We start from the raw sequence: 16,600 nt of genomic DNA, 5'->3' as shown, positions 1-16,600 counted from the left end.
GCAAATATATACCATATCCCATTACCTTTTCGTTCATACCTATTGGTACTAGTAAATGAGAAAGGGGTTGCAAAAACGATTGATTAAATGTTATTAAGAGCTCAAGTTTTATTATTTTCTCTGTGTGTGGTATGGCCATGCACTTGGAGATCAGAGAACTATGTTGGGTGTTGGTTATCACCTTCCACCTTGTTTGAGACAGGGCAGGGTTTCCTGTAAACTGCTCTATATGCCACACTACCTGGCTATCTAGCTTCTGGAATTCTGTCCCTCCAAGCCTCCCATCTCACCATAGGGATCACAGACACAAACGACTATATCCAGCTCTCTGTGGGTTCTAGGAATCAGAATTCTGGTTCCCATGGTCACACAGCAAGTGCTTTACCAACTAAGCAGTTTCCCCAGCCCAGGAACCCAAATATGAAGGTCATAAGAAGCAAGATGGCAAGGTCCTCCACTGAAGTTAGCTGCTACCTACCAGCTATTATTGGTCTTGAGGAGGACTCAGGGAGCCAGACGAAGAGCCACTGTCCAGCAGTGGTTATGTCCCGTAGGCTCCCCACCTACACTGGTGTGGACAGCTGCCACCTGCTGCAGTTTTCTGACATTTTCTTCCCCCCTTCCATTTCTGTCTCCTTTTTTTCTTAGCTCCTTGCAGGTAAAACTCCTTAAACTTCTTATTTTCATTGTCTCCTTCCCTGTAGTCTTTAATTCACTCTAATATCTTCCATACTTAATCTGTCTACTGAAAGAGATTTTCACTAAGTTGACTCAATCTGCAAGTTTTCATCTTTAGTTTACTTGACTCCTCAGTACATTGGACATTTTTGTTCACTGCAACCTTCTTACAAGTGTATTGATAGAAATTTCATTCTTAAAAGTTTTTATTAAGAAAGACGATCTCATAGATTTCACCACTCGGTTTAAGAAAATGTTAATAAAGAACTACTATCTTGTTTAAAATATTTTATTATTTTTATGTGTATGAGCATATTGCCTGCATGTATGTAAGTGTACCCATGTTGTACAATGCCTGTGGAGGTCAGAAGAGGGTGTTGGATCCCTTGGAACTGGAGTTACGAGTATTTTGTTGACTGTCATGTGGGTGCTGGCAACCAAACCTTGGTCTTCTGCAAGAATGGCCAGTGCTCTTAACTGCTGATCCATCTCTCCAGCCCCACAACAACTATTTTCTGATACAGTTTCCAAAGGCTGCACTCTCTTCCTCAAGAACTTCCTACTTCTCCCTTCCTAGGAGACAAGTCCTGTCCTAACCTAGGTGTCTATTGGCACTAACTTAAAGGCTGCATGTATTTATCTTCCATATATGAGTTCCATCAGTTCCTTCAAGCCAAAGACCATTAGGAACATAGTGTAGATGAACATGTGATATCATTATTTGCTGCTGTAAGGGTTAGCACACACAATGGAGAATTATGAGGTATCTCACAGAGAGTGGTTAAGGAACCTATTATTACATAGACATGGGCTTTGGTTGGGAAGAGTTGCGGGAAGGCCTAAGGAAGGACAGGTTTTTTTTTTTTTCTCCAGGTTGAATGTAAGGGTATTTCTTTTTCTTTTTGGTCTTTTTGAGTCATAGCTCCAGCTGGCTTAGAACTCACAGGGCTATTCCTATCTCTGCGCCCAAGTCTCCTGACTGCTGGGATTAAAGGTGTATGCCACCACACCTGGCTTTACGGATATTTCTTTGATTATATATTTAAATGGATGTTATTGGGGGGGGAGGCTCACATGCACACAATTGGTCAAATGTATGCATTAAGTGTTTCTGAGATGCTTAATGCTAAGTGACATGTCTTTAATGCAACCTCTACACTTAGGGTGAATGCATCTCTTAATTCTCACCAGAGAAGTTTCCTTACGCAGCAGATGGTGATTATCACAGAAACCCACAATTGATCAATGCACAGAGAACAGGAGGCCACAGAGTGCTTATCCCTGTATAGGACACCTATTTCAACTTCTGCCTCTCAAGGCTTAGGGATCATTGTGGAAAAGGAAGCAGAAAGATTGTAAGAGCCAGAGGGGATGGAACAACACAAGAAAACAGAGCTTAACAGCTGGTCAGAAACACATATGAACTCACAGCAGTGGTGACAGCATGTATAATGTAAGCTCAAAGGCCCTGTGTTTGATCCCCAGCAGCACAAGAAAAATAACCAGGAGTTCTGTTCCTACCCATGTGGTAGGCTAGCTATCCTGAAATAATATTCACACTACAAAAATAGCCTGCAAAGATTAATATAATATAATATAATTAATATAATATAATATAATGAATATAATATACACTCTATAGGCTATATATATGTATATGTATATACATATATATATGCATATACATATATGTGTAATTGGGTGGAGGGTAATGGGGAATGTGTAGATAAGGGGAGGTGATCTAAATATCGTCAAACTGTATTATATGAAAAATCACGAAAACTCAATAAAAATTAGAAAAAAAGAGAAGTAGTAGTCAATCATTTTGGCAGAGATGAGGTATTTGATAATTTGTGGGCAGGATATTAACTGTTTTGTCTATGTTTTGGTAAAATTATGAAGTGACTTTTTGTCATGTCCTCAGAGTAACCTTGCTGAAGGCTGATATTTCTAGAGCTGTTTTGTTTTTTTTTTAATCTAATTACAGGATAGCATGCCCTTGTTGTGAGTATAAGACCAGCTTCTGAATGCCAAGGGTACTTGCTTTCTTAGATTTGAGCAAGTTGAGAGACTGTGTTTAGGCACAAGGAGATGAAATATCAGCTCATGTAGAGAACACAACTTGAGTATGCAGCAAAAATAGGCCTCCTAACTGTTCTAGTCTGCTTTGTGTTACTGTGACAAAACTCCCAACACTTAGTAATGCATAAAGAAAACTAGCTTATTTGGCTTAGTACTCTGGTAGCTAGACAATCCAACAAAAAATGGTGCCATGGTCTGCTGAGGGGTTCCCTTGGCTACGTTACACAGCATGAGTGAATGCAAGAAACAGAAAGAGAGGGGGCAAAGGAGAGGGAGGTGGGGAAGGAAAGAGGTCATGTGGTGAGAGAAGCAACAAGGGACTAAAGAAGGTCCAGGCTCATGTTTCATAATAAGTTGCCTCTCCGAGGAAACAGTCCAGTCCTGTGAGGACTACCTTAACCTGTTCCTGTGGCTGTGCCTCTATGACCTTATCATGTTATATAGGAAATCCCCATCTCACTATTACAATGGGGACAAAGCTTCTAAAACCTATGGGAGATATAATCCGTATCTATACCAGAGCACCAATATTGAGCCCCTAATTGGCACAGCTCCCTACTAAGTCACTGATACCCCACAAGATGCTTACATGAAACCACTCCAAGTTCAAGACAATAGAGAACGGACTGGAAATTCCTGTCTTCTTCGCAGCTCATCTCCTTTTCTTGTCCCTGATATTGAACTTCCTACAGCTTTAGAACCACACTTGGTCCTTACTCTCTAGCATCTCCATGGGCCCCTTCAACCTCATAGTTTTACTAATGTTGACATGCCAGTGACCTTAGCCTCTACCTCTTCTCTGACACATTTCTCTGTCTCCAGTGTCTCTACGCACTTCAGCTTTGCTTGTCGAAGGTCAAAGGCATTATCTCCATCCTGACTGTGATATTTCTAATACCCATAGCCCGATCCCATCGCCCCATCTCAATAGCAGTCTTTCAGGCCCCCTGGCCTGCCTGCAGCTTCCTCAGACACAGTCTGCTTCACAGCTCTGAGGTGCTGTCACTCATAATTCTGGTATTTCATCAGAAAGTTCTTTTATCTCCTTTCTGTTCCTGGCTAAACCCTTCCTCCAAGACTTAGCTGAGGTATCCTTTCCTGCAGAGTCTTCTCTGAACTCCCTGGGAGAGGTTGAATGTCCCTGTTCTACATCCCCATTAGTCCTGTAGTTCCTCTGCCATTACACATACTTCATTTGTTACTTATTTCCTGCACCATGCTTTAAACTCCTTGAGGTCAGGAACCCTATCCTATTCATCTTTATGTACTGGGACCCATGTATTTACCATAAGCAGATGAGACAGATATGTAGGTAGATAGATACTGAGATAGAACCATCTCACATCTTAATGAGACCTGGCGTGTCTAATACTTGATAAATTGTTTTCTTTCCAAGGGTGGGGGGAGGGAGACAGAGAACATGAACTGTGGCATCCATTTGGAGGTCATAGGACAACTTTGGGGAGTTAGTTCTGTCCTTCCACCCTGTGGGTCCTAGAGTGGCAGCAAGTGCCTTTACCCACTGAGCTATCTCTCTGGTTCTAAAAATTTTTGTTAGTATTTTTCTCATCCTAAAATAACCAGAAATTTGGTCTTTTTTAAGGAAAATATTAAGCCAAGTATGAACACCATGCTTTCTGGTTGTCTTTTGTTTTACTGGGGAAGTATGTATTTTTATAATATTTTTTTATTCTTTGAAAAGTTCATTTATTTGCTTTGATCATATTCATATTCCTCCCATTTTCTCTGAGACCCACCCCCACCTCTCTACGAGCTCCATGTCATCTCTTTGTGTGGACAAATAGAGCAGCTTCTATTGCAAAGAACTGTCTTTACAGTCATAATATTCTGAAATGTTTTCAACTAATAGCTCCATAATCAGCCCCTGAACAGAGCCCAGGAGTTGACAACAGATGTCAGGTGTGAAGCACTGAGACAAGGGTATGCAGTTCCAGGATGGACACTCACGGCCTGGGTAGGCTTGAGCCAGGACTTTCACAAGCACTGTCTACTATATCAAGTTTTATTTAGTCAAAAATAGCAATGTAACATGCACTAATTTGCTATTGGGTTTCCTCTATTGTGTGTTTGTATATTTTGGTTTTATTTTCATTCTCAGAGATATGGTGTAAAAAGAGAGACAGCTTTGTTTCATGGGATTTCTAAAATAGTTTTGTGCAATGCATGCTTTCTCTAATCCTGTTACATAATCACCGCTTTCCAAATGTAAGCCCCTCATTTGTGTGCTTATGTCTGCCTTGTAGGTGGGGAAGGAAGAGGAGGAAGAAGTTAGGCTGTTTATTTTGACTTGACTAAAAGTAGCAATTTCATTCTTAACCCTATATAGCCAACAAAACCCATCCAAAACCCCATGAGGGTGGGAGGAGCCTCTTGCCCCTTGGGATCTTCCCTGTTGGCTTTCCTTTTGTATATACTGGCTCTTCTCCTGTGGGACTAGGAACTAACAGCTGGCTAATACCTGTGATGGGGAGTAGGAGGCCAAATGCCACCCCTAGGGAAGGAACATACACTGACCCTTCAGTGGCCACAGGTGCCCGAGTAAGTACCTCCGCCTTGAGTTGTCACTGTTTGTACCAAGGAGAGTGTCCCAGCTAGTAGTTCCTGATGTGGAGCTGGGAAGTGTTCTATGTACCGCCAGCTCCGTCCTTTATGCCTTCCCTCCCCAAGTCTGGTGTTGGCAGGTTCTCTTGGTTTCTTAGGAGGCTGTGCCCTGTGCCTAGTTGTGTCTTCTCTGCTCTGCTCTTTTTCTAGCCCTGCTGTGGGACACTGCCTTCCCCTTTGCTCTTTTTGTAATTTCATTTATTTATTCATTTATGCTTTATTTTATGTGTATGAGTGTTTTGCCTGCATGTATGTAAGTGCACCATCTGTATGCATGTAAACATTTGGAGGTCAGAAAAGGGCATCGGATCCACCTGAACTACAGTTATGGGTGGTTGTCAGCTGCCATGTGGGTGCTGGGAACCAAACATGATCTTAACCACTGAGCCATTTCTCTAGCCCTCTTTTTGTATTTTAGTTCTCTATATGCCGAGTTGGTGTCTCTGGCTACTAGAATATAAAGCTGACTAAAGAAGGTCATTTTGATTATGTTTTAGAATTAGAAGGCTCTCTATCCACGTGGTGAAATGTGTCAGGCAGCTTTGTATCACTATAACAAATACCTGAGATTACTGTCTGGTTGAAAGGTTGATTCTGCAGTTTCCCAGATTTCAGTTCCGAAGTGAGTGGCCCAGTGCTTTGGGCCTGTCCTGAGGCAGCACATCATGGCAGGAGCACATGGTAGAATTAAACCACTCACCTCATAGCCAGGATGCAGAAGAGAAAGAAGGGGTCAGAGTTCCACTGTGTCCTTCCAGTGCCTCCTCCATTTACCTGAAGACCTCCCACTAGGCTCCACATAAAAATTCTACCACCTCCCAATAGCACCAAACTGAGAGGCCATGAAGTTAGCACGTGGGCTTTGGGAGGCATGGAGATTCCCTAGCTCCCCTGAACCTGTTTCCTGGTCTTGAAGAATGAATATCAGTGGCCAGCCATTGAGGTTATTGTGAGAGTGTACTGAGACTACAGATAATACAGGAGGCCTAACCTTTCTCCAGTGGTCCCCTGTGGCATTCCAGGACTCCTCAAGAGGGTCCTGGGCTACAACTTACTTTGGCACTGAGAAAGCACTTCCTCTTTACCTGTTATTGCAATGGGCTCTCCTGTCTGCGTTGCTCTGGGAGACCTGAAGCCTTTGGCATATGTTGTTTCCTGCTCTCCCTTTCCCTTCTGTATGCTGGCAAGGCCTATGGCTCATTTTATCATGAAAGCAAGAGCTCCATTTTACTTCTCTCTCTGCTGCTCTGTAGTGAGATGAAGCTTAGCACGTTTCACCTGTAACCACCTGACCCTGTGCAGCACAGCATGGTGTGACTCACACTTCTGACCTCACCTTATAGCTGGTATGTACCACTCAGCAATTCCACCTGCAATGTTTGTAGGGCCCTGTCCTTATTGTGTAGCTGTGAGGTGCTTCAGAGTACTGCTCACTTTTAATTAGTCCCCTCCCTGTAAATTAACAACATGCATTTCCCTGGAAGCTGTGCTGCATGACCTCAGGACTTGATCCTTCTAGGCGTTCACTTTCTTGAGTCTCTGCCAGTGTGGAGCTGGCTTTGACTGCAAGGAGGATGCAAGTATGACATTACAGTGCATGGCCATGGTCAGGACTATTGATTCTCCAGACTCTCCAGAGGAAAGAACGGAAGTCAGTGTTTGGCAGAAGAGAGCTCCAACTGATGCGAATCATCGTGTTCACTGACCTAGAGGTGCTCTCTTTCTCCTCTTGCAAAGAAGAATGTCTCTCAGTTGATTAAAAATTCCACTTGCCAGAGTACCTTTTAATTAACATGTCTTAAACTTGATATGTATCTCTAAATCCCTGGCTTCTGCTCAGAAGCACTTGATTGCTCCAGAGATTGTGTGTCCTGGGCCCAACTGTGGGATCAAAGCAAGGCTCACAGTCTCACACCAAGAATAGACAGTATTTATCAGGATAGTGTGAATCTGCATAGCCAGTGACAGATATGGAAATGCAAATCACAGCTAAATGGGAATCAAATAGAGAAACAGAAATTCTAGCCACTCATTTGAGTGGTTGGGAATCTCACAAATAGAAAACCTCATCTTGAGTTCAGAAACTAGAAAATTTAGATGTGTTTGCTCTACAGTGAGGAACAGGTCCCAGCTACCAGTTTGGATTATTAAGAGTGTTGGACAGTGTAACATAGTGGGTTAGAACTCAGGTTGAGAGTCAGCTGGAGCTGGTCTGTTGCCAGCTGAGCACCTTGGAAACAAGTCACTTCCCTCCTCTAAGTCTTAATTTCCTTATCTTTAATGGGGATAATAAGACTTAACTCATGGGATTAAATGAGATAATGTTTGTAAAATGCTTAGTCTGATGTCTGACCCAAAGTAAATGCTCACTAAGTGGTTGTAATTATGAGCAGGAGGAGGATGTAGAGAACCTTATTTTAAGAGTTGTTACTTTCTGCTGCCAAGGTGGCTCCCTGAGCTTCTAAGTGCTCTGCATAGCACCAGGGAAGGCACAGGAGGCAGATCCCTCTACAGGGGTGCGGCAGATGATTCGGCCTGCATTCTATATCTTATTGGTGGGAACAGGCTTTCCATGCTACTGAGGTCACCCCAGTAGCTCCTGTTATTCTGTCTTTGTACAGTCTCGGTTCCACATCTGCCACCTGTGATGACTAACTGCATTAGAGCTTCCTGAGGCCAGGATGGAGGAGGTGAGGGGCAGGAATGGAAAATGTGTGCATAGAGAAGTCCCCCTCTATCAAGTTTTCTCTACCAAGATCCGCCAGTAAATCAAAAAGCAAAAGCAAATAAAGAGGTGCTCAAAGGGCCTGCATCTATTTCCTGGGTTTTCAGCATATGTCGTCATGACTAATCGCAATGGCTTCATTTTCTGATTAGCTGACCCCAATTTATTTTTGCCACATTTCTCTTGTCCTGCATCCATGTATGGAAAAATGAAATCCCAGTTATTATCTTAGGAGGCCAGCTTGGAGAGGAGGGGCTGGAGAGCACCGCCCAGCTTGGGAGTCCCTGACTGAGAAATAATCTCTAGAGCTGGTTCCACCGGGCTGTGTGCTGGACTCTGGAGAAGCAGCTCTCAGGGACTGGGAGCAAGGAGACCTCACAGGGCAGACCCTTGAGCTCCATCCTGAAGGTGAGTCCAAGTCTTCCCAGTTCAGAAGGAAGGGGAATGAGCTCCTGGTTGATGGCCTGGGCGTGTCACCCAGATACAGATGTCAGACATCTGGATGGAGACAGTGTGGTTCAGAGACAGAAACATTCCGCTGGGCCCACAGTCCCCTGAGGAGTTAGGAAGCAAGGAAAGAGCCTGCTGCTGAAACTCTAGACTCAATCCTGGCAGGACCTCTGTCTTGCAGAAGATTACAATGTAGTCAAAGGGCCAGTGGCTAGATGCCTAAAACAGAGTCGCCGGGGTTGGTTGGAAACTATTTTAAGCTTCATTAGTTTAGAGGTATTGTTTTGTAAATATACAATATTGTAGAACTTGATTAATTTATAAATGAATACATTTGCATATACAGTATATGCAGACAAGTACTGTTGGTTCAAAAGTTACCGACTGGGTTAGGGAGATGGCTCAGTCAGTAAGGTGCCTGCCTTGCAAGCATAAGGACCTGAATTTGAATCCTCAGCACTCGTGTAAAAAAAGCCCTTAGTCATGGTCCCTGTGTCCGCAACACTACTGCTGTGGGAGTGAGTGTTGGGTTCGGTGACAGACCCTGACTCAAAACAGAAGGAGAAGAGAGATTGAGAAAGACACTTGATGTTAACCTGTGGTCCATACACACATGTATGTATAGGCACCCACATGCTCACATGCATATACACACAAGTTACTGCTTGGAATGTGCTATTTATGTTTAAAAAGCTTAGGACAGCTGATCTCTCCTGAGGCTAAGACCACATAGAGCCTTCTCTGTGTGAGGTCTGAGCCACTGATCTGTGTCAAGCAGCCTGCTGTCCTAGTGGGAGACAGTCAGGGCTTTCTTGCCTTAGATTCTATTATGGCCAAGGAGGAATTCTTGGTGCTTGATAGTTTATTTACTCTGGAAACTTCTGAGTCTCACTGGGATTCAGCTTAAGCATCTCTTAGGCTATTCACAGTGATAACGGATGTACTTCCCTCCAGTCTCTCTCAGGGACGCACCGAGGTTGAAGCATTTGCCACATCTCTATGTGCTAATTAATGACTCCGGAGCACAGAAACCTGTATTTCAGCAGGAGTTGTGGTATCTGAGATGCCCTTGCTGAGGCTTTCAGTGGATGTGGATTGGGGAGCTAACCCACTGCTTATGGCTATTTTCAGTTCATTGGAGCCACTCTGAAAGTACCTTTGTTTCTAAACTAAGTATGCATAAGATGTAGATTATTATGGATGTAGTACAGCAGTAGGTAGGGTTATATACTCATTTCAAGAGAAAGCAGATGCAGACATGTGTCTTTACTGCACACGTACATGTGTATATATGAAGTCTGGGTAGGAAGTGGGAACTCTAGGGTCTCTCAGCCCTCAGGGGTTTCTGTCTGATTTCAGCTGAATTTCATAGCATTTTCCTTCCACCCTTTGCTTTGCCACACTGGCTTTCTCTCCTGTGTCTCAGGTATTTCCTGCTCTCACACTCATGGCTAGTGTACTTTCCAGCAGGGGATGGTAGGGACTCAACTAGGGTGGTGGTGAGTAGAGGGAACGCTACTGGGGGGACTGTTCCGACATCCGTAACTAAGGTGGAACCATGTCTCTTCAGTACTAAGTCAGTGGTAGATGGTAGAACAGGATCACTCAGACATAGGTCCCACCTGAGCACTGTGCCACTTACTGCTAGGGAGAGAGGTGGCTCTGGAGTGTTCCACCAGCCTTAAGTCATAAGATGTACATCCTAACAATAGTCCTCTCTGCTTTTAGGCAGTGCTTCATTGTTGACTCTCATGAGCTTGCCCTTAGGTTGTTGTGTCTCTGTCATTTCAAGGCTTGACTCTGGCTGCAGAGTCCGTGCCCACCCTTGCTGGCTGCTGGATCACATAGTATCAAAAATGCCACATTACTTCTTCCACCCATGTTACTTGTCACTCACTCAAGGCCCCCATACACACGGGACAAACATACATCATCAAATGGCCATCTTGGAAGATGGGTACTACACCCTGCACACAGCAATTAAACAGAAGTGTTAAGGTGCAGGAAAGTCTAAATGACCAAATACAGACAACAGTGTTCACTTTATATCCATTTTGGAGAGCATCTGAAAACTGAATAAGAATCCTTGCACACTGCCCTTTCCACACTCACCCAGGATAGTGTGTTTATGCACAAGATGTGACTTTGTGTGTGTGTTCTATTCGTATAGCTAGTCCTTTGACTGGAGCCCCATTTGCCTCCTCGCAGTCAAAGAGCTCACTGTATGCCCCAGCGTGGAACTGACTCGCACTGTGGTGTCAGGCCTTGGCCTACCACTTCCTGACCCAGTAGACACTGCTTGCCTCTTTCCTCCATCTCTTGGCTGGCCTGCACACAGGGTGGAGAGGTCTTGTAGAATTTATTGCATCTCCTTGAATAGTTTCCTCTATCACTCAATGCCTGTCATTGTACAGTGCAGTGCTGCCTGGCCTGGTCTCTCTCTAAAGCCACCGTGCTTTCTGCTCACTGTAGAGTCTGACAGCATTTCATCTACTGGGCTTGCCCTGGAGTCCTTCATGATTTATGAGCTTCTTGACATAAGCAGATACATCTTGGCAGGACATAAATAGATGCATCTTGGCAGGTTTTCAGGTGTGGTGCACAGCTCTCATGACCATGGCCACTGAGAATGGAATGCTGACCCCCTTCCTAATAGCAACTTCTGTCGTGGGTACAGAAATTCTCTTATCCACTGCATATCTGGTGTGAGTTATAGCCTCTGGACCAAACTTAGCCTGTTTTGATTTCATCTCCTAAGAGCTTCTACTTGGAGATGAATGATAAACAGTCCCTCTGCCACTTGCATATCTTAAGGGATGTTGATGATTCCTATTACTTGTTTTGTTTATTTTCCCAATTTATTCATTTTTATTTCTCTTCTTAAACCTTGTCTTTACCCATATACGATAGTAGATAGGAACATGGCATTAATACTTTATATCTGTTAAAAAGGCATTTGTCTGTTTGGGGTTCAAATTACAGTTTTCTTAGAAGGCCCAAGTTCTTATAAATGCTTATAATAAGCTGACTGAAGATAGAATTTGTACTTCGTTCAATTGTGTGTGCATATATGCAGATGTGCATGTGTGTGATGTGTGTGTATAGGTGTGAATGCGTGTGTGTGTGTATGTAGAGGCCAGAGGGCAACCTTGGGTGTCATTCCTCGAGAGCTATCAACCTTGTTTTTTGAGACAAGATCTCTTATTGGATCTGGAACTCACAGATTGAGCTAGGTTGGCTGGCCAGTAAGCCCCAGAGATCTGCCTGTCTTCACCTCCTCAGTGGTGGGATTACTAATGTGTATCACCATACCATACTTTTTGCATGAGTGCTTGGGTTCAAATTCAGGTCCTCATGATGACTTGAGAAATACTCTACCAACTGAGTTCCCTCCCTGCCCTTTGCCTGTTCTTCTATGCTGCAGTGAGCACAGCCAGGGCTTAATGACTATTTGTTACATTTGTAAAGATAGACTCCTAGATGGAAGGGTCTGTGACTCTGTGGGTCACTGATGTGTTTCCTGGAAATCTGGGGGGAAGTCCCAGATGTTTCCTGGTCTGAGTAGGCTTTCAAGGCTGTTGTTCACCTTCTACGTGGAGTCCTGAGTAACCCATTCTATTATGAGACCCCTTGACATGGGCCCACTATGTACTTCAGATTCCTTGTCTTCAAAGCTCAGGAAGAGCTATCAATGTCTTAAGCAATCCCTAGCTCTGTATTATAGTTAAACTACTTGGGCTTATTCTGATGTGACAAGGATGGAGCATCATCCTCACTGAGAACCCTCTTACAATCTTAGAGTCCTTGGTCCTGTTCAGTTAGCTGGGACACTTCACAAGGGCTCATAAAGAAGTCTTTCCCCAAAGTGCTGCTGCCCCAAATGTCGTAAGAATGGCAATGAAGCCATGTGTTGCATATCTCCTTGAGTTGAGTTGTTAATACAAGTCGCCCAGATGTAGTGTATCACAGCCCCATCCTTAGGGGTTGGCCAGGGATGGGAAAGTATTGGGAAAAGCTGTCAGTGAGGATGAACAAATAAAAATATGTGGCAAAAGCCTGAAGAACGCAAGGATCGTTGACAATCATAAAACTGAAGTCTGTACCTCTTTTTCCCAAGCACCAAATTGGCTTATGACAAGAATTTCTTTTCCTTATTCACACTGTTCCCTAGATTCCCTGAGAGACAGCTAGGCTGAAAAATCTCAGTTCCTTTTCTAAGTCTTTAAAATAGTAGCACAATGCTGCTGTGATCCTATAAAGCTGCATTTTTACTGTCACGGGGAACATGTGACAACGCTTGGTAATTACATGGTACTTTCCTCTGCATGACAGTAAATACTTTATAAATGTTGAATGTAATTCTCCAACTCCTCTGCCAAGACAGGAGGCTACAGTGTACCATTATGGCCCCACTGGATCACCTGTGTCTCACTAATGTGCCTTTCCTGAAGGTGGCAAAGCTGGTAAAGTGACACCCACCTTTAAGAATGGCATTCTGTGTTGATAAATAGATAGCCTGGGTCCGTAGAAGCAGGAACCTGAAGGATCCTGGATTTACCAAGCAAATGCCCTTCAACAGCTTATTAGCTTCTACACTATAGCCAGTTACTATTTTTTTAATTACAGATTAGATTTCTGGAAACATCCTTCTGCTAAAGGATGCCGAATTGGGAACTGGAGAGATGGCTCAGTGGTTAAGAGCACTGACTGCTCTTGCAGAGGACCCAGGTTCAATTCCCAGCATTCACACGGCAGCTAAGAACCATCCATAACTCCAGTTCCAGGGGAACCGATGCCCTCTTCTGACCTCCGTAGGCACTGCATGGCACAGGTGCACTTATGCACATGCAGGCAATACATTCATACACATAAAATAAAAATAATAAATAAAATGTGTTTTGAAGGATGCGGAATTTTCTTTCTGAAATTTTTTCTTTTCCTTACATTTAAAAAGGAAAAAATCCACACTTTGGCACCAATTTTTCACGTAATGTTATTTCTTTCTAAAAGTCAATTCCTCCATTCTGTAGGCTGTCTCTTCACCTGCTGATGGTTTCTTTGCTGTGAAGATGCTTATTAATTTCATGTAGTATCATTTGTCAACTTGGGGGGCTAGTTCTTGTGCTTTGGGGTTCTATTCTGAAATTTTTACATATATCTATGTCTGTTTTTTAAGTGTTTTTTTCTATGTTCCATAGTTTTAGCATTTCAGGTTTTAAATTATGTGACGTGTGTGTGTGTGTGTGTGTGTGTGTGTGTGTGTGTGTGTGTATAAGAAAGTCTGTCCTCTCTTCCACCTTGTGGGTCCTAGGGATGAAATTCAGGTCAAGAGACTTGGCAGCAGGTACCTTTATCCACTGAGCCATCTCATCAGCCCCTAATTAGACTTTGAAGAGACATAAAACAGAACAAAATGATATCTATAGTTTTAAGTTTTAAATCCATTTTTATGTGTATGAGTGTTTTGCCTGCATGTATGTAAGTGCACCCATATTGTACAATGCCCATAGAGGTAAGAAAACGATGTTGGATCCTCTGGAATTGGAGTTACAAATGGTTCTTAGCCACTTTGTGTGTGCTGGGAGCTGAACCTGGGTCCTCTAGAGGAGCAGCCGGTGCCCTTACCCACTAAGCCATTGCTCCAGTTCCAGTTTTAACTTTTTTACACATAGCCTTAATATATTACTTCAGTTAACCAACATGATTCCAATCCATTATGTAAATGTAGCACTGATTTCATTAAAAATCACTTAGCAAGATTGCATATCTTCTATTTCCACAGCACAATAAATTGTATTGAATGTTCCATTTCTTTTGTTTTTTGATTTGCTTATTTTGTCTTTAATGATGATGTATTTAAAATCAAAGTCTTTAAAAAGGCAGAATGACATGGTAATGTGTCTTCACTTATAATTTAATACTTGGATATAATGAGTTCATCTGAGAGATTTCATTAAAAACAGCAAGGTGCCGGAACACCAGAGCTGAGATGGTTTTAATCACAGAATTATAGTAATTATACAAATCCCAAGATTTTCATCAGCTGGAAAAGGCTTCCAGGGGCAAACATGCACTTTAAACTTTGCACTAATAACTAGGTATTGTTCTAAATTATAGGAGAGAGACTCTTCAGGCCCAGAGAAATGCTCGAAAAATATTAAAGAGGAAACACTATGTATTGAACTTATAAGGAAAGTGGAGAATTAAACTATTTTGGTGATGCAGGGATATTAGTAAGAAGCTTATTTCCTGGAAAGTGGAAGAGGACCTGGGTCTCCCATGTGTGGACATGGAGCACAGCAGGTTCACATTCAGAGCAGGCCAGTGAGCCTAGGCTCATTATCCTTACCATGTCCTGGGCATAGAGAAGGATGGTGTGACTTCTTGCCTCCAGGGAATCTGGGGATGCAGTTTGTCTGGGCTCCTTTCCATGGGAGTAGGACAGGACACCAGTAAGTGAGGTGATTACTGACCCAGAATCTAGATTGTTTTGCTGAGGTTGGGCAAGGACTCTATAAAGAATAATTTCATCTATTTTTAAAAAAAGCAATGATAAAATAAAATTTAAAAAGAATCATTTCATCATTATAGAGATTATTTAAAATGTCAAGTTTACATTACATGGCAAACTGTGGGTACCCTTTGTTTCTAAGAGAAATAGTATATATCTCTAGGAAGGAAATGGAAGATATATCTAGGAAGGTTTTATTTTAAAAGTCCCAAAACAAACCTTTTTATTTGATCTAATATTATTGTTTAAATGATTGGTTTCTGGTTGTGATGAACAGGGGGTTAAACAAGGGAGAACACTGGAAAACGAATGTGTCACAGGGATGTTTCCTATAGTGGAGGAGGGGAGAAGGCTGAGCTTGGGGACATGGAGATGGTGAGTCTGGCTCTTTCTTTGATGCAATGACTAGATGTTGAGGTGCAGAGCATATGGTCTTCCTGAGTATTACGGAAAACCAGGACACAGAAGTCCTCACAGATCCTGGAAGAGACATGCCTAGGATTTGAGTTAAGGACACAGTATCTCTTCCCCATTCTTCTCCCAACTTATCCTTCTGTGGTAAACACATCTTCTCCATTTGAAGGCATGATCAGAGACTTAGGAGAATAATTATCATAGATCCCACTGAGTACGTATTTTGTACTCAATATTTTGTATTTGCCTATTTGAACTTCTAGGTGCTTCCCTACTTTTTCATCAGAAAGCTTATCCAATATTTTACCAGGACAGTCATGATTGTACTTCACAGGGTTTATAACTTGGTAAGATTGATGATTACTTTTCTCCTCTAGTGAGGTGCATAGCACCTTCCAGTACTATGAAAGTTAGCCAGTAGGGATTAGGCATCCAGGTCAACACCAGCTTAATTTCTCCATTTTTTATGACTCAAGTATGTGTTGTCTTCAACAACTGGGTCTTATCATCAAGTTCTGGAGGGTAATCAAGAGCAATGGCAATAGCTTATTATGTTTGGGGATCTATGGGATCCCACTGGCCAGAGGTAACCCATTCCTGGCTCTGGGGTTTTTATTTGCTAGGATGAGCTGTCTAGTTGAGGCACTGCCTCCACCCACTCCCATTATAGAGTAACTCATTTAAACTCTTTTTGTATAAATATACCCATTAGTGCAATACTCACATGAATGTTATGGGTATAACCAACCAATCTCTGGTAAGATTTAAGGCTTGCTCCATGTGCTGGATAGCTGTAGTGTCAACTTGACACACCTGGGTTGAGGGAACCTCAATTGGGGAATTGCCTCTATGGGACTGGCCTGTGGCCATGTCTGAAGGGCATCTTCTTGATGAGTGATGAGGGAGGGCCCAGCCCACTGTGGGTGGTGCCACCCCTGGGCAGGTGAGCCTGTGTTGCATAAGAAAGCAGGCTGAGCAGGGGCCAAGGGAGCAAGCCAGTAAGCAGTGCTCCTCCATGGTATGTGCTCCAACTCCTGCCTCCAGGTTCCTACCCTGAGTTCCTACCCTGGGATCCTGGATGAACTGTGACCCAGGATATGTAAGCTAAATAAACTCTT

At 43.0% G+C, this 16,600-nt stretch overlaps 1 protein-coding gene across 9 annotated transcripts in view; it reads left to right on the top strand.

The window, feature by feature from the left end:
• Positions 1-16,600, top strand: part of Csgalnact1 (chondroitin sulfate N-acetylgalactosaminyltransferase 1) — a 353,381-nt gene that overhangs the window by 239,979 nt on the left and 96,802 nt on the right. The window contains exon 1 of one of the 9 annotated variants that reach the window (XM_029554634.1): positions 8,497-8,515. The exons of the other annotated variants lie outside the window; for them this stretch is intronic. The gene's annotated coding sequence lies outside the window, so the exon portion shown is untranslated. Of the gene's footprint in view, positions 1-8,496; positions 8,516-16,600 lie in introns of those variants that run through there. 9 annotated transcript variants of the gene reach the window in all.

This window comes from Nannospalax galili, unplaced genomic scaffold (assembly GCF_000622305.1).
Source record: "Nannospalax galili isolate Female #2095 unplaced genomic scaffold, S.galili_v1.0 scaffold291, whole genome shotgun sequence".
Taxonomy (NCBI): Eukaryota; Metazoa; Chordata; class Mammalia; order Rodentia; family Spalacidae; genus Nannospalax; species Nannospalax galili.
This window is presented reverse-complemented; position numbering and strand designations above follow the sequence as displayed.